The 18,482-nt window shown below is 44.9% G+C and overlaps 1 protein-coding gene across 2 annotated transcripts in view; it reads left to right on the top strand.

Annotated features, from left to right (window-relative positions):
- PRPF39 (pre-mRNA processing factor 39) overlaps positions 1-18,482 on the top strand; it is a 192,117-nt gene that overhangs the window by 154,951 nt on the left and 18,684 nt on the right. The window lies entirely within an intron of this gene.

The raw sequence follows: 18,482 nt of genomic DNA, 5'->3' as shown, positions 1-18,482 counted from the left end.
AATTGTATGACAAATTTGTATAATTTTTCTTAGTTTCACCTCTCAAAGCAAAAAGTTCAATTTCTATTTAAAATCTTTAAATATTTTTTAAAAAATGTGAAATTATATGAAAATATAAAATTTACCAACTAATTTATCATAGACACATGCATAACAAACATTTAACTGTTTTGAATTGAAATAATGTGCAACCATCCTTTTTAATATTTTTTTATGAAAGTTCTTGTCTCCTAGAAGGCAAGCAGTTTTGACAGTCCTCTCACATGGGTGACATCATCCGATGCAGCCCAGCACAGACAATTTGTGTCAAAGTTTCTAGAACTTTAAGCCTCTCTGAGCATGCTGTGGCATGCAATATACCACATATCCACTCTGAGTCCCCTCAGTCTCTAATTGTTTTGGTTTTTTTCCTGTGGAGCCCAGTGTCTCTTGGCAAACGTTTAGAGCCGCTTTTTTGGAAGCTGTTTCTGGCGTTTTTCACGCCAGATCGCATGGTCTATGTGGGGTCCCCTCATGGTTCTCTTCAGGGTTTTCAGAGTTTTTCACTAAGTATTTATGCAGTTGATTCCCCGGGGTGGCAGTGTGCTCGGTGCCCACCGGCCATCAACTTCAACAATGCATCCCTTTTTTTTCATAATGACATATCAACTGGTTTTAAGCAATGCCCTCAGTGCACAAGGACTTTGTCTCTCATGGTCCCCATGATAGATGTATCCTCTGCCTGGGGACATTGCATGATGTCCGGAGTAGGAGCAGGTGCACTCAGATGACCCCAAAGGGACACTGGGCCTGTCTCGACAAGATGGACCGGCTCTTTGGGCTGGGCAAGACCGATCCTTCAGCACGGGAGGCATCAACATCGAGGGACCTTGGAGCTGTGCCGCTGACCACAGAGTCATCAGCAAGGCCATCTGTTCCATCAAAAGCTTCTAGGGATGCGGAGTCACATCATCACCCAACTCTTCCCGCTCAGACATCAGGTTAATTGTCTTTGGCCTTGGCACCAGAGAAGGACCAATCCGAGCATTGAGGGAAGTCAAAGAAGTATCTGCATCGGTCCCTGTCAATGCACAGTGCCAGGTACAGGGATGCACCAGCTTTGGCTGTAATGCCTCTAAAGTGACCCATTATGAGGAATGCCAGTCCTCCACAGATTCCAGGAGTTTGTCATAGCCTCCACCAGTCCCAATGTTTACCACCGATCCTCCTCTTGGTTCCAAAGAGGATTTAGTCAGGCCGCCTGGATCCCAGTCAGTCCTAGCATCGGTGATATTTAAGGATGAGCTGGAAAAACGTGCAGCTGGCCATGGAAAAGATGTTGCTGGGCATCAGCTTTGGGACACTGATGGCACTGGGCCCAGCATTGTCCTTCCTCGAGCAGTTGTTTGAATCTCTGCATGCGCTCATCAGAGTGCTACCAACATCTTCACAGTGTCAGTGTCTGGGGTGGCATTGATGCCCAGTAGGGCATCGGGCCCTACACAATTTAATCTGGTGGACATCCCCAGTTCCTTGAAGGAAGAAGCTCCCCCAGCAACAGTGCGGTCTTATGGTCTGGACCACCATGGCCAGTCGAGTCTGTTCCCATACTACTAGCTGGGAGCTGAGCACCTTGGGATCCGTCCCCTACCTTCGACAGTGAATATGATGGCCTTTACGATACCTGGGGGGGATGACCTTTTCAGATACTTTGTATTCTGATGCATTAAATGGTCTCCCCTGAGACCCATCTCCTCCTGATAACAGAAGGAAGTCTCCCCTGGAAGGTAACGCCTTCGAGCTTTTATCAAGTTGATGGCGGAAGCCATCCCATTTCAGTTGCAGTCGGAGGAGGATAGCCAATACAAAATGCTGAATGTTCTTCAGTACATGGAGCCTCCTAAGGAGATTGTGGCAGTCCCAGTGCTTGAGATCCTTTTGGAGTTACTGATGAGGATGTGGGAACACTCCCTCTCAGTGCCTCCCATCAATAGGAAGGCGGATGCAATATATTGCATCACAAAAGTTCTCTAATTCATAAAACAGCTGCAACACCAGTCAATTGTAGTCTAATCTGCTCTCAAAAAGGTCAAGCTTACTCAGACTCTGGGAAGGATCAGAGGGCCAAGGATGTTTTTTGGTAAAAGCGTTTGAGTGCTATGCTTATTGCCCACATAGCGGCCTACCAGCTCCACATGGGCCAGTATATTCGGGACATCCTGCCTCAGCAGTAGCAAGACACCCTCTAGTTACTGGTGCTCAAGGGCTTGGAATGTGGAAAACATGGGGTCCACACGACCTATGATGTTCTTTGAGACTGCATCGAAGGTCTCTACAACAGGGATCGGTGCCTGCAGACTCACCTTGCTGCAGGCCTCTGATCTCTGTCAAGTTCAGGATCGACTTGCTGACGTGCTGTGCACAGGGGAGATTCTCTTCAAAGATGAAGTGAAGGGTTGGTGGTTCAATTTTGAGACCACAATACAACATTCCAGCAACTCTTTGCTGGTATTCAGGAACCATCATACTCATCTAGGAGGCCTTTGAGGTCTGGCCACAGGAAGCCTTTCTTCCACCCTATGCAGCTGACCAAGACAACAGTGCCCCAAAGCCCCAGCCAGCTCCTCAGTTTTGACTGATTCGAAGAGAGTGTAGCTAAGTCTACTGCATCCGTGGTGAGCGACCTTCTGGTGGGGTTAGGCTGCGGTTCCACAATATGTGGCTCTCTAGGCAAACATATCCCTCCAAGTTGCCAAACATCTGATACATTCACCAAGGTTACTCAAGATTTGGGAATTTTAATTGATCCCACTTTGTCTGAAGCTGCAACTCTGAGCTGTTAGAAAATCAGCTTTTTTTCAAACTTAGGGCCCTTTGTCCTATAAAACATCTTTTGCCCATTGAAGATTTTAGAACTGTGGTCCAGGTAATAGTCTTAACTGCACTAGACTATTGCAACTCTCTTTACAGTGGGCTCCCAAAGTATACAGTATGTTAAAGACCCTTCAATTGCTGCAGAATGCAGCAGCACTGTTAATCACATCCTGTTCTATTAGAAAGCATATGGTCCATGTGCTCGGGTAACTTCATTAGCTTCCCATTGCTTATAGGATCCAGTTTAAATTGGTGACCTTAAGATACAAAGCCCTTCAAGAAGGTGCTCCTGCTTACTTGACTAATAAGCTAGTGAAGTATGTCCCTACTTTGTGGAATGCATTACCTGCGGAACTCAGGCATATTAATGACTATATAAGTGCTTTATGGAAAAGATAAAAGCACACCACTTTCAGATGGCATCTTCTTGAATTATGTGCAGTTTTAACTTATGGTTGTTTGCATAATGTTTGTTATTACTGATATTGTTTGTTTTTATCATGTTTATTGTATTTGATATTAAGTTTTATGCATTGCTGTAAACCCCACATCATGTTTTTTCTGTAATAGGTGATATACTGGGCCACTGTTTAAATTTTTTTATATATCTCAGACCAGTGGGTCCTCGCTATTGTATGCACAGTACAAATTAAATCTGAGTGCTCCGCCAAATTGCCCCCAAGTCCATATTGGGGACCAGTAGCACATCAGGAAAGACTATTAGTGTAGCTATCCTCCCTCTTAACAGCCAGGGTGGTCAAGCTCGTTCCATCAGGGTAAAGAGGGCAGGGATTCTACTCCCAGTAATTCTGATTCCAAAGAAAACAGGGATATTCTGTTCCATTCTAGACCTAAGGGCCTTGAACAAGCTTCTAAAAAAAAAAAAAAAAGTTCAGGATTGTTTCCCTGGGTATCTTGATCCCATTCCTGCAAAGAGGGGATTGGCTATGCGCTCTTGATCTGAAGGACGCATGCACTCACATGGAGGTTTTCCCCAGCCACCAGAAGTATCTCTAATTTGTGGTGGGGAAACGGCACTTCCCAGTACTTCGTTCAGCTGTTTTGGGCTGGAATCTGCCCTGAGGGTCTTTATCAAATCTGTGGCCACGGTGGTGGCAACACACCTTCACAGCATATTTTCCCCTATCTGAATGATTGGCTAGTCAGGAACTTCTCTTGGGCAGGGCCAAAAGGTCCATGTGCTCGATCATCCAGGTATTAGAGTCTCTAGGGTTCGTTGTCAACTTACGTCAAGTCCCATGTCAGCCCAGCAATCGTGTTCGAGACTCAGCAAAGCCAGTAGGTATCAACTCTGCATATGTTGAGGCTGTTGGGTCACATGGCCATTACAGTACACATTATACCCTGGGCACGCGTGCATATGCGAAGCGCCTATTTGACCTTACAATCTCAGTGGCTTTAGGCCTCCCCGGATCTGCAAGACTGCATCCGAATCACTCCATCTCTCCAAGACTCCTTGTCTTGGAGAGATGGACCTTTCCTTATTCCTCGGGTTCAAATTGTCCTAACCAGGCAAGTCTGATTTCCACTTCTTTAGTTTCCAGATGGACAACTCCCAATCAGATTGGGTACTTCTTCTGTTATAATCTCCCAGGATTGGGGCAGGTTGTGCCATCCTAACCTTCAGGCCCTATCGCTCACAGCTTTGATGTTAAGAGGTTGATTCTGCAACCCCTCAATCTTTTGGACAATATCTCGTGGCTTCTCGAGAGCCTTCCACCAGAAAGTCTTATAGACTGAAATGGAGGAGAGTTTCCATGTGCTGTGAGCAAAAAGTCCTAGATCCTTTCTCCTGGTCTACACAAAAACTGCTTAAATACCTTCTACACCTCTCTGAAGCTGGCACAGCCTATAGTTGTATGTTTTATGTGGAGGATGGTTCAATTGAAGTCTTCCTTAAGGCTCCCTGCTGTGTCCTGGGACCTCAGCATGGTGTTGACTCAGCTAATGAAAGCTCCTTTTAAGCCAGTGTGTTCATGTGACCTGAAGTACTTGACCTGGAAGGTCTTGTATTTTTATGGTGGCCACCTCAGCATGCAGGGTCAGCGAGCTTCAGGTCTTAGTGACTTATCCACCTTACTCTATTCAAGTTTTTCCACGTTAGGATGCATGCACAAGACCACCCTAAGTTCTTGCCTAAGGTGGTGTCGTACTTCATCTACCAGTCCATTGTCCTTCCAACATTTTTTTTCCAAGGCCCATTTACACCAAGGCGAATGAGCCCATAGAGAGTCCACCCAACTTTTTGTTTGTTTTGATCAGAATAGGTTGGGGATTGCAGTTGTCAAGCAAACACTTTCCAATTGCTAGTAGACTGCATCTCCTATTATGCCCAAACAGTATTGCATCTTGGGGGCCATGTCCAGGCTCACTCTGTTCAAGCCATGGCAGCGTCTGTGGCCCACTGGTGAGCAATTCCCATGGAGGAGATCATCAGAGCTGTGACATGGAGTTCTATCCACTTATTCGCATCTCATTATTGTTTGGATAGGGATGGCCAACGTGACAGCAGGTTTGACCAATCTGTCCTTTGGAAATGAGGTTTAGAACCCAAATATGTTTCTGCCTAAGGACCATTCTTTCTATTCAGACTGCCCCACCCTCTCTTGTTACCAACAAAACATTGTTGTGCCCATTGGTACCTGATTTGTTGGTCCCCTTTTCTGCTTGGTGGGGGGGGATATAGCTAAGGATTCACCCATGTGTGAGGTCTGCCATCCTGCTTGCCCTCTGAGAAAGCAGAGTTGCTTATCTGTTAGAGATGTTCTCTAAGGACAAGAGGATGTCTGTCCTAGCGAAACTTGCCCACCATCCTGTGGAGTTGGGTTTCCACTTTGTGGGTTTGTTCTTTATTATTTTCTTCTTCCTTCTGTGTTATAAGACTGAAGGGGACCCCGCATGCATGTGTGGTATATTGTATGCCAGAGCATGCTCAGAGGCTTGAAGTTCTAGAAACTTTGACATAAGGAGAGGATCACATTACTGGTGGCTGAAAGGAATCAGTTCTGCTTGGGAAATTCTTTAAAAGTATTGGGAAGAAGTAAACAATTGGGGTATATTAATTAGTGTGTTTGTGTTTTTTTTTGGGGGGGGTTTAATAGTTAGATAACTTATAAACAGAAGTTAGTGTTTTGTTTAAGTAGTAAGGCAGCTAATAAACAGAAGGTTGTATGTGTTTTTTAAATAGTAAGCTTATAAACAGAAGCTAGTTTGTTTCTAAATAGTGTTTATAAACAGAAGTTAATGTTTGTTTTTTAAATAGTGGTTTGTTTGTTTTTTTAAATAGTAAAGCAGCTAATAAACAAGTTAGTGTTTGTTTTCCCAACCCTTCCATCCCTCTCCCACCCACCCCTAGCTCATCTTTTAGTTTATAGGCAGGTGCCACTTTCACACACACAAAAAATCAGCCCTATAACTTCACGAATTTCCCACACCTTATTGAGAATTTGATCATTCCCTTGTAGGCCACTACCAGATATATAGTGAATACACTAATACATTTAAAGGACCCTAATTAGACACATTCCTAGTCCCATAGCAACCTAAAACTTAACTAGGAACTGAACAAATTTGAGATGAAGGCAGCAGTCCAGCAGCAAGAGGGGGGGCCTCCTAGTCTTTAGCATTGAGTGTCACATGTATGATTTTTTACCCGCCAGTGAGAAGTTGTACATCTGTATCCAATGCAAAGAGTTCCTGTCTGTCAGAGAACACATCAATCTCTGGAGGCTAGTGTGGCAGACCTGCAGACAGGTAAATAGATGAGACTTTCAGGGACATCATAGCCAAGTCCCAACTTCAGACTGGCAGCCCTGGTGCTGCCTTGGAGGAAGAAGGTCTCATGATGGGAGAGCATCAACCTGGTACAGCAGGAAAGGATCCATAGCAAGGACCTGCTCTCCAGGTGGTACATTGTCCTTTTGCCCCGAGGATGTCTCCCAGGGCTATGGCCCAGGAGGGAAGGATTAGGTCGGCCGTCATAGTTGGCAATTCAATTATTAGGTATGTAGACAACTGGGTGGCTGGTAGGCATGAGGATTGCCTGGTAACATGCCTACCTGGTGCGAAGGTGGCAGACCTTATGCATCAGGATTTTAGACAGTGCTGGGGAGGAGCTGGCTGTCGTGGTACATGTGGGCACAGACATAAGAAAGTGTGGGAGGGAGGTTCTGGAAGCCAAATTTAGGCTCTTAGGTAGAAAGCTGAAATCCAGAACCTCCAGGATAGCATTCTTTGACATGCTTTCTGTTCCATACACAGGTCCCCAGAGGCAGGCAGAGCTCCGGAGTCTCAATGAGTGGATGAGACGATGGTGCAAGGAAGAGGGATTCAGTTTTGTAAGGAACTGGGGAATCTTCTGGAGAAGGGGGAGTCTTTTCTGAAGTGATGGGCTCCACCTTACCCAAGGTGGAACCAAGCTGCTGACACTAACCTTTAAAAAGGAGACAAAGCAGCTTTTAAACTAGAACAAAGGGGAAAGCTGACAGTTGCTCAGCAGGGCATGGTTCAGAGAGAAGTATCTTCAAAGGATACTAATAACGCATTAGAATTAGGGCATCCCAACAGTGAGGTTCCATTAATAAGAAAAGTAATCCTAGTGCCTGTAATTAAACTCACCTGAGCTAAAAGATCCAATTTATCCCTATCAATTAGAAAGCAGAATGAAAATGCAAACAAAAAACACACTTAGAAGTGTTTGAATGCTAATGCCAGAAGTCTAAGAAGTAAGATGGGAGAATTAGAATGTATAGCAGTGAATGATGACCTAGACTAAATCCTCAGACATGGTGGAAGGGTTTTCAAAAGGCATTTCACAAAGTTCCTCATGAGGCTTATAAGAAAAGTGAAAAGTCATGGGATAGGTGACGATGTCCTTTCATGAATTACAAACTGGCTAAAAGACAGGAAACAGAGTAGGATTAAATGGACAATTTTCTCATTGGAGGAGAGTGGGCAGTGGAGTACCTCAGGGATCTGTATTGGGACCCTTTGCTTTTCAGTATATATTTATAAAGGATCTGGAAAGGAATATGAATGAGGTAATCAAATTTCAAGATACAAAATTGTTCAGAGTAGTTAAATCACAAGTGGATTGTGATAAATTGCTGGAAGACCTTGTGAGACTGGAAAATTGGGCATCCAAATGGCAGATGAAATTTAATGTGGATAAGTGCAAGGTGATGCATATAAGGAAAACCAACCCATGCTATAGTTACACAATGTTCCATATTAGGAACTACCACCCAAAAAAGAGATCTAGGCATCATAGTGGATAACACATTGAAATTGTCAATTCATTGTGCTGCAGCAGTCAAAAAAGCAAACAGAATGTTGGGAATGAAGAATAAAATGGAAAATGTCATAATGCCTCTGTATCTCGCTCCATGGTGAGACCGCACTTTGAATACTATGTACAATTCTGATCGGCGCATCTCAAAAAAGATATAATTGCGATGGAGAAGGTACAGAGAACGGCGACCAACATGATAAAGGGGATGGAACAGCTCCCCTATGAGGAAAGACTAAAGAGGTTAGGGCTGTTCAGCTTGGAGAAGAGACGGCTGAGGGGGGCATATGATAGTCTTTAAAATCATGAGGTCTAGAACGGGTAAATGTGAATCGGTTATTTACTCTTTCGGATAATAGGACTAGCATCAGTAGCGTGGGATATATTTAGTTTTTGGGTACTTGCCAGGTACTTGCAGCCTGGATTGGCCACTGTTGGAAACAGGATGCTGGGCTTGATGGACCCTTGGTGTGACCCAGTATGGCAATTTATGTTCTTATGTTAAGTTTTCCATGCCAAGCTCCACCAGATGATGTCACCCATGTGTGAGTACTGACATCCTGTTGTCCTCTGAACATTTGCTACAGGTAAGCAATTTTGCTTTCCAAGAATATGAGCTTATGCACGCTTGACGTCACGGCATGTGACTGCCTTGAGTGCCGAAATTGCACGGTCGTAAACAGGCGTGCATTCATTCACTCCTGGCGGGGGCTGCTGGAGGCCGCTTTCGCTGCCAGCTCCCTCCGCCTGGATGAACAGACGCCCACCCACCCGCCCACCGCCGCCTGGATGAACGGACACCCACCCGCCCGCCGGCTCCTGCCGCCACCTCGATGACCGCACGCCAGCCCGCCCGTGTGGAGATGGGGGAATTCGGAAAGTGACATCTAGATAGATAGATATATATAATATCAACTTTCGCATTTTATGAGTACTGTAATTTTTTTTGTAAGCCGCTGTCAGCTCCCATACGGAACATGCGGGATGAAATAATTTTTTTAAGCAAATAACTAATGCAATCGGAGTTCCGTGCAGCATCATTCCTGCAAAAAGAAGGGCTGAATGCAGTTTGAAAGCGGGTTAGTATATATGGAGGTCGTCCACGGTGCAGGACTAACACCAGGTAGAGGGTAGACGGTAAACTAACAGGTTAAGGACGCGGCAAAATAGCGGGTTACAAAGGAGATAATCGGAGCGCGCGTCACAGTATCGGAGGGAATAGCTAATTCCTTCATTAAATAGCTAATTCGTTCATTTACATATGATATACATGCTGGGTGCGGAAAGGGTTATGCGTCTGTTTCAAGAAGCGCTAAAGACGCGTGAAACTGGAGACTGTATCGCAGGATCCCAATTGTGCGCCCACAGCGAGTTGCAGACGGGGAATCTCCAACCACACTTTACAGTATAGACCTGATGGTTGGCCATATATGCAGATGCAAGAACCTTTTTACATAAAGATTAAATTCTAAAGCACTCCATTCAGGAATTATATCAAAATCATCTTTAGTTTGATTTAAGATATCTTTGTGGAATTGAACATTTTGACTGCTTACTCTGTCTACACCAACTTCGCCCCTCTCCTCCTGGTCCCCTTTAGGACAGGAAAAGAGAGAAGGAGAAAATGGATTAGGGAGCAGCTGCAGGACTGTTGTCTGTCAGCTGTCTGCTCCAGCCTCAGACTCAAATCCTTGTGACACTCCTTGTGACCTTGGGCAAGTCATTTCACCCTCCACTGCCTCAAGTACAAACTTAAGGGGTAATTTTCAAAAGGATTTATATGCATAAAAGTAGCATATATCGTAACAATTTTCAAAAGCCCATTTACACGCATAAAACCCAGTTTTAAGTGTATACTGGACTATTCTCAGAATCCTGTTCAGGTAACACTTGCATTCACATTTATGGCATTTTTCCCATGCCAGTCCATGCATAACTATCAATATAATTTCATAATCCTTATACCAAGATATATGTGTGTTTCATTGTTTTCTTTTTCCATTGTATCATCTTATTGGGTTTTTGAAGCCTTTCTTGGTTCAGAATGGCATCTTTTTAATGGAATGTTAAGTCCCAGTTGTTTTGGGTTAGCTGAAAAGTACTAGCGGACCAATACAGTAAAAAAAAAAATGTGGGAGAACAGGCGCTCCGTGTTGAGCATCTGCTCTCCTGACTCGCACCCAGGCTCCTCTCCTGGGCGCGTGAGTCTGTATTTAAATGAGGTGGCGTGCTAATAAGGAGGCGCTAGGGACAATAGTACTTCCCTAACACCTCCTTATTAGCAGAAGAGCTGGCTGTCAGCGGGTCCTACAACAGAAGCTCTATTTTACCGGCGTCTTTTCTTAAACCAGCCGACAGCCATAGGTTAGGAAAACGGACGCCAGTAAAATTGAGTGTCCGTTTTTCTAACCCACTGACCGGCAGGCAGACTTTTTTTTACTTTTTTTTTTTTTTTGGTTCTTCTGACTTAATATCGCTAGGATATTAATTCTGAGCATAAAATATGCGGCTTGGCCGCACATTTTATTTTCAGTATCCCAGGGATTAACTAATAGCCTCATCAACATGCATTTGCATGTGATGAGCGCTATTAGTTTTCAGGGGGGAGGGGCATTTGGCCACACTTTTTCGACACGCTAAATCCCTTACTGTATAAGGGGTAATAGACGTGAGTCGAAAATGCATGGCCAATTGCAGGGAAAATGATGCGCTCAGTGTGACAGATGGGGAAGGTGGGGGTGAGGAGACTGACGATCCTGAAGCAACAGCCTTAAATGTTTATTTTCAGATTTATAAATCTGCTCTTCCTGTGGAGCTACAAGATGGTGAACAACAATACATAAATCTTAACAAAATTGACAATATGTACAATATTACATAACTGCCTTTGAGAAAAGCCAAGTTTTACATTGCTTTCACAAGGTGGCATAATCATCTGCTAGCCTAAGACTCAAAGGCAGTGTATTCTGTAATAGAGCCAGCACACTGAAAACTCTGTTTAGTTGTAATTAATCTTATATTTGAAATCTTGAGTAAAGCTTGCTGTGAGGAACTATTTTGCTTCCTTCACTAACAGCACAGGAGGAAAACGGATGCATTTTCCCTCAACACTACAGATGATCCTAATCTTTCCCTCCTGTATAAACTGAAAGATGCCTCTCCAGATCTGTCTTTTTGCCTGGGCACACTATGCTGTTACATCGGATCTCATTTCTCCCCAAAGTCTGTTGCTCTAGGAGTACCCAGTTTGCTACCATCCCTGGAGTCAGGGCTGCCCGCTATATGCCCCCTCTACCCTTTGCCCCCAAGTGCATTTGTTTACTCACACAACTTTCATCTCTTGAATGACAAAAGAGCCTTTCTGCAAAGGACAGTAACTTTAAAGGCTGCAGTAATCTGTGCATTAAAACTGTATGCTGTAATTCAGCACACAGTTTAACACACATTAGCATTTTTTTTTAAACTCCGGATGCAGTAAAGTAATGCTATGCTAATGTATTGGGAGTTAAAAAGTGTGCATACAGAGTTAAAATGTGATTTAGCACACGAACACACATTTTTAACTCTGAGGAAAGGGGGGTATAAAGCTGGAATGGGAATCCAGACTGCCATTGCATTCTCCGTCCTGTTAGAAAATTTCTGCACTTGGGCTGCTTTTTCTCCTTAGATTTCTACTGCTGTGATAGGGAAAGATGAGGCTGCAAGCATAGGCAGCTCCTCAACCAGCCTGAGCGGGCTGCAGAGCATCTGGAAGCAGCAGGAGTCTGCTGTTCTGGTGCAATCCACCTTCAACTTGGTGTATGAGGAAGCAGTGGCACTGCTGCCCCTCCATTGAAGCTACTGGCACTCTTCCTATTACCCAACCTGGAACTGATTATTGCAATTGCCATTAGACAGAAGTCTATCTCCTCTTTTGGCTACAGAGAAAGAGCCCTGCACATAACAAAGCCATTGAAACCTCACCACCTTCTTCAGGTCCTGCAGGTAGTTAAACAGCTGCAGTACACCTGATTGCTAGCCCATTTTTTTTTCTTGTCTGTCGGTTCATTTAAAATGGGGGGAGGAGGGAAGATTTTAGAGACAGCCAGTAAAGAGCTTCTCCACATGATTATGGAAGCCCCCACAATAAAGGGAAAGGGTCTGGTCCTGCTGCTGCCTCACTTCTCTCACCCCTCTGTTCCTTCTTCAGGTCTCTCTTCTCTTCCTTTGTCCCTGCACTGGAAACCTTACTCCATCTCTGATCAGGAGTAAAATTTCCAGCACAAGGATAATCTGGGTTAGGCCAGTGCACTACTCTGAATGCACATTTTGGCACAAAACGTTCCTGCATCAGCAGTAATAATTACCTGCTAAGTCGAACACACTTCACTGCATCGACTTCTTAGAAAATGAAGAAATGTGGTGAGTTTGGATAGATATATAGAATTTAAATAGAAGAGGAGGTCCATGACAAGATGGAGGAGTGTAGAATGTTTGGAATGTCCCTCTCAGTGGATGAGTGTGAAACTGGCTTGACGTGTCAAAGGCTGGGTTAGGGATGCATGTATGGAGATGGAGAGGATGTAGAGGGGCTGGAAGGCAATGCTGTAAATATTACACCAGGCCCAGATTTAGGGATTTAGCCATTAAAGAGGGGAGGGGATTTTAGCAGAAGGGATTCTCCCCACCGCAACCCAACCCTCTGCAGGGAGGAGGGGGAGGATAAAAACCCCTTCCCCCACTGCCTCTGGTTGCATGTCGCCTTAATACGGCCCTGCACCAGACTCTATAACGCCAATATACCCCTTATTAGGAAAACAGAATGTCAGGCTGCTACAGACCCCTACACAGAAACTACAAGATAGCAAAATACCTCACATCAGTCACACATGCAGAGCACACACACCCTTAACAAATATAGAATAAAGAGAACCTAAAATAAAAATCTCCAGACAAATGGAAACAGCAACAAGCTAGACTCTGTATGTAACACAACAATCAGAAAACAATCATTGACATTCCTCATAAAATATCAAACAAAATCAAGAAATATAAAGTAATAGTAAAACCAGTATTTTGAGAGAATATTTCAAAATAGCTGACAGAATAACATCCAGTAATTAAAAATTCATAATTAAAAGAAGTATTCCAAACTCCAAAAATATATTGCAAAACAGCAGACACATCAAATAACTTCCAGTGATTTAAAACTACCAAAGATATAAATCCTCCAGCTCTCTATACCTGGGAATTTTGATTTCCAGATGCCCTGAGATTGTCATGGATTAACTGGGGGGTGAGGGGAGGAAGTACTAATTCTCTCTCACTCAAATACAAATGCACAGCAGGTTTCTCTTCCCTGTGTCTCTGGCCCCACCCACTGCTCTCCCGGGCTTCTCTCCTCTGCTTCTTTGGCTGTGGATGTGATGAGGTCCGCCTGTAGCCTCACTGCCTTGGCCTTTTTCCCCTGCTTCGATTGCATGCAGGATGGCATCCACCTGTGGCCCTACAGCCTGAGCCTGTCTCCCCTGTTTCTTTAGCCATGGCCCCACTGGGGCCTTTCTTCTCCATGAATTCAGTTACTGGGCCAGGAACATGTGCTGGTGATTTTAGTGCTTTAGGTGATCAGCTAGTTTCCCTAAATTCTGTTAATAAGAGTGCGGCTGACTTATAAATTTTTCATAATATTATGAAGGTTCATACAGAGTCCAAATACTGCATATGCTAACTCACAAAGGAATCATAATTTAATACTATGTATTATCAATACTCTACTGTGCCAGTGTACATATCCTAAAAAAGCTGTTAAAAAAGGTCAGATCTGTATTGGTGGATTACAAACTTTAATAAATACACTCCTCCTCATGAGAGAACCACAGACATTTCACCCCTTACAATATCATCGACCCACTCGTATCCAATCATACCATCCATTCTCTCCTTCACTTACATAACAAAAACATTCACACAGACAAAATACCCACTGGTGTTATTGCTCATGTGGACAGTTCCCCCAAGTATTACAAATTCCAATATTTAAGAAGCCCTGCTTTTTTATATAATGTTGTAATATTTCAATGACACCCCTTCAATATTCAGTTGCACCCCTCTTATATATAATATTCCACTAATCCAAAACTCCCTCGTTTATTATATATTATAATATTCCAGGTCCCAGTTTGTTTCGCCTATTCCGGCTTCATCAGGGGGCTCCTATACCGCATGTTCTGGCTGAATGCTGTAAATTTATTATTTAAATTTAATATTAATTACAACGGTGATAAAATCTCAATCTACATAATTTGGACAGTCTGTAAAACTTCCAAACTTCAAATTATTATTGTCCTATTATGTTCTCCCAGTATATGTAAACTCAAATCTTCTATATTGAAGTGTTCTCTAGAAGATACCAGCCAAACCTTAAGTCTCTAGACCATATGCACTCCGCTCATTCATCAAGTCAGTACCAGGTGCAAGTACCATCTGCTGCCTAAAAAATATACATAATAATCTCCTATCAACATAAAGATTCTATATATCTAAATACTACCGACCTCAATCAGCAAATAACTTACTGATCAGATTCTTGCCCCAACTACTCCGTATAAACATTCTCAAATAACCGTTCAGTTAATATTCCATGTAACATTGCTCCAACACTAAAAAAAAATAAATAAAAATAAATTAAACAGATATGTCTCAAAAACCAAATTACTTACCCCATGAACATACAAATTACCTAACACATTACCAACAATACCAGTGTCTCCTACCCTCTATCGCTCCAAATGCCACACTTGTGTACTTGCAACCACTTTGAAAATTTAAAGACCTAAAATCAATGCCAAAAGCTGGATCCTCTTTACAAAGAAATTGCAGAAGACCTCTGTTCCTATATCAGTGGAGGTCATCTGATCCATTTGTAGCGACTTCAGCCTAAAAATAAGTCCCCCTGATGCAGGATCCACGTAACATCAGCTGTCGGGATTTTTTTTTTTTTTTCTTTACCTGTTTGGGTCTTAATGCTTGAATGTGATTAACATGACTTATATTCTTTGGAGACTGATGATAAACGCTTTTAGATGCAGATTAAAAAAACTTTTCTTTTGAAAAAATGTACTGTCACGTATGGGTGAATGATTAGGAGGACCGGGTAACCTCTTAAGTAGAGAGGTATTGCACTATTGTCCTGGCTTGTTGACACCCATTTTGTATTGCCTCATGGGTTGATTTTAAAACATCGGCTCACGGAAATCATGACAGAATTGCACGTGACTGTGCCAAGCGCATTTTCAAAAGGGTCCAGTCGCACGTATCTTATGGTACGCGCAGAAGTGCCAGCAGAGCAAAAAAGGACGAGGTAGGGGCCGGCTGGGACAGCGCCATTTTACACTGTCCTGGTAAGGATGAAGTAAGTTTAAAAACAAAAAAATGTTAGCATAGTTAGAGTGTGTTTAGGAGTCAGGGAGGAAAGGGGAAAAGGGAGGAAGGTTAAGTAGGGGGGATAGGTAACTGGGGATATCCCAATTGTGTCGCCGCACGCTTTTTAAGAAAATCCCCCCTCACACGCCATCCACGTGCACATGCATGTGCCAACAAAATTGTGCACGCAGGTATCAGATTTTATAACATGCGTGCTTTGGCATCCGTGTGTTATAAAATTGGCGCATCTTTAAAAATCCACTTTTTAGGACACAATACTAGGTTAAATTTTTCGCCTTTAAGTGTTTGGTTTATTTTGTCCATCTCCTATGGTACATTAGCTTCTAGGACAATATATGGGTGTTTATATTCAGAAAAACTTTGGCCATGCTTCAGTGAGTTCATTTTTACCTCTCCCAGGTGTGTGTGTGTGTGTGTGTGGGGGGGGGTGTCCTCAGTTTGATGTCGGGGCCATGCAGGCCAGTAAAGGGGTAACCCCTAAGATAGGAGTGGTGGGCAGGCTGGACTCTGGCATGGGTCAGGCTGAAGCAGAGACAAGACAGGAAGGAGTCTTCACCTATACCAACCATCTCCCCCCTTGGTTTGAGCCTTTGGGTTCTTGTGGCCAGCGGGACTTATTTATTTATTTATTTATTTATTTAAGAATTTTTTTATATACCGGGGCACGTTAAAAACATCACCTCGGTTCACAGTGTAACGTAACGTAGCAACAGGCTTTACAAAATTTAGAATAGATAAGGATAGATAAACATTAGAGAAAAAAAGGTTCTTTAACTATTTACAAGTTGAATTTCTGTTCATTATTCAGATGAAGACTCTTGAGGAGAGTAGGGGAGAAAAGGTTCTTTAACTATTTACAAGGTGAAAGGGAAGAGGGCGGGTAAGGAGGGGTGACTCTTAAGGAGGTTGAAGGAAAATAGGTTCTTTAATTATTCACAAGGTGGCAGGTAAGTAGGCGGATATGGGGGGGTAGGGGGAGGATGGGGTTGATGAGTTGGGAGGAGGAGGAGGGAGTGGTGGGAGGAATGGGGAATAGGGAGGTGGGAGGGGGTGGGGTTGAGGTGGTTGCGGTTGATGGGGGTCATGGTTGTAAGGTTCATTAGAAGAGGATGATTCATTAGACTTGGATGATACAAAGGCAAAAGGGCACCCATCGGAGCAGGGCTTACACAGGAACAGCACACAACAGAACAAGGCACCTACAAGAGTCAGACAAACAATTACAAACAAACCAAGCCAAGAAGAGACTGCAAACCAAACACAAAAGGAAACAGGAGGCCACAAACAGCCAAGAAGAAATAAAACACAAGCAAGGACACAGCACAGAGAGGAGGCCACAGTTCCCTGTACGTACCAGGATCAGTCCAGACAGTGGGTTATGTCCCCCGTCCAGCAGATGGAGTCAGACAAGGCTTTGGAGGGTGCTGCCTTAAGTACTAGAGCACCCTCTACAGGAGTCCAATATATCTCTGACTCCAGCAGATGTGAGCAGGGGAATCTGGAATTCCCCCTCTTGACAGGCTTTCTTACTCCCTTTTGGCTTTATTTCTGCCTCTTGTTGGGCTGGATCAAGCTGTTTTGCTAAAGTTTTATACTTAAAAAAAAAAAAAAAAAGTTTGTTTAGTGGGAGGTCTGAGTGAGAGCTTGCAGGCAGGGCTGCTGCTGCCACTCTCCGTCTTTCCTCCTGCTTCTGTTTTTGTCTGTGCTTCTGTGTTTGCAGGGTAAGTTGGAAAGTTTTGTGCTTTTCTTTTTCTCCTCCCGTCTTTGCACCTACAGGTCGTTTTATTGCACAGTGAGGAAAGCTGGTGGTGCCGGCCTCTTCCTTCCTCCCCCTCTACCGCTGGTGCTCCCGCGGCCCCGAGAAGACAGAAATTCCCCGGGGCTGCTGCAGTAGGGAGGTTTCATTCCTCTACTGCCTCTTCTGGACGCCGGAGCACAGCAGGAGTTTTTTCCCCTGCACCTCGCGGTTCCTGCCCTCTCGCCCGCGCGACTTGCTCCGCCCCCCCCCCCCCCCCCCCCCCCCCCGGCTCCATGCCGCGGCCGGCCCGCTGCTCTGCCTGCGGAGAGCGAATCTCGCGCGAGGGCATTTGTTCGAGGTGACCACCTGGTGGGGAGGGCACCTCTGGACCGCGGGGCAACCCCATGGCTCGCGCCGGAGCGCAACCCGATTCTCGGGGGTCGGCCCCCCGCCGTTTTCGGCGGGAACAGTGGCCATTTTGCAAGCTGCTGCACAGCCTTTTCAGCACTCAGGGGAGGAGGGAGAAGATTCGGATGGTGGGGAACCGCCGATTTTGGCCCCGATTGGGGCCTCTGGAGCCCTAAGCCCCCCCGGTTGTGCCTCCCCCAACCCCCCCCCCGGGGTCCCCCACCATTTTCCCCAGAATTTATTTTATTAATGCATAATGCCTATCCTTCAGCGCATGGAGGTCCCGACGGGGCTCAGTCCGGATCCTCCGCCTGCCAAGGTGCCACGCTTATCAGGGCTGCCTCAGGGGACCCAGGATGCGGAGGGGGGGGACGGGGTCCATCCGGGACCCATCGGACTCCGCTTCCCGGTGGGAGTACGGATCCCTACTCGGTCCCAGTGGTTCGCCTCCCTCTCCGGTTGACCCAGCCATGGAGGCGCAGCTTGAGTGCGACGATCTGAGGGTCATGCGTATCTTTCGGAAGGAGGAATTGCAGGCGCTCATTTCTATAATCCTTCAGGAACTAGATCTCGATCCTCCGCCTGAACCTCCAGCACCTCCTGTTCCGGTGATCACCTCCTCGTCCAAGCAGGGAGACCCTCTTTTAGCAGGGCTGCGTCCTCTCGCCAAAGCGTTTCCCACACATCCCACCTTCCTGCAGCTGTTGGCGAGGGAGTGGGACTCACCCGAGACGTCACTTAAGGTCGGGCGAG

Source organism: Rhinatrema bivittatum, chromosome 4 (genome assembly GCF_901001135.1).
Source record: "Rhinatrema bivittatum chromosome 4, aRhiBiv1.1, whole genome shotgun sequence".
In the NCBI taxonomy this organism is placed as follows: domain Eukaryota; kingdom Metazoa; phylum Chordata; class Amphibia; order Gymnophiona; family Rhinatrematidae; genus Rhinatrema; species Rhinatrema bivittatum.
Note: the sequence above shows the minus strand (reverse complement) of the source record. Positions and strands in the feature narration are given on the sequence as shown.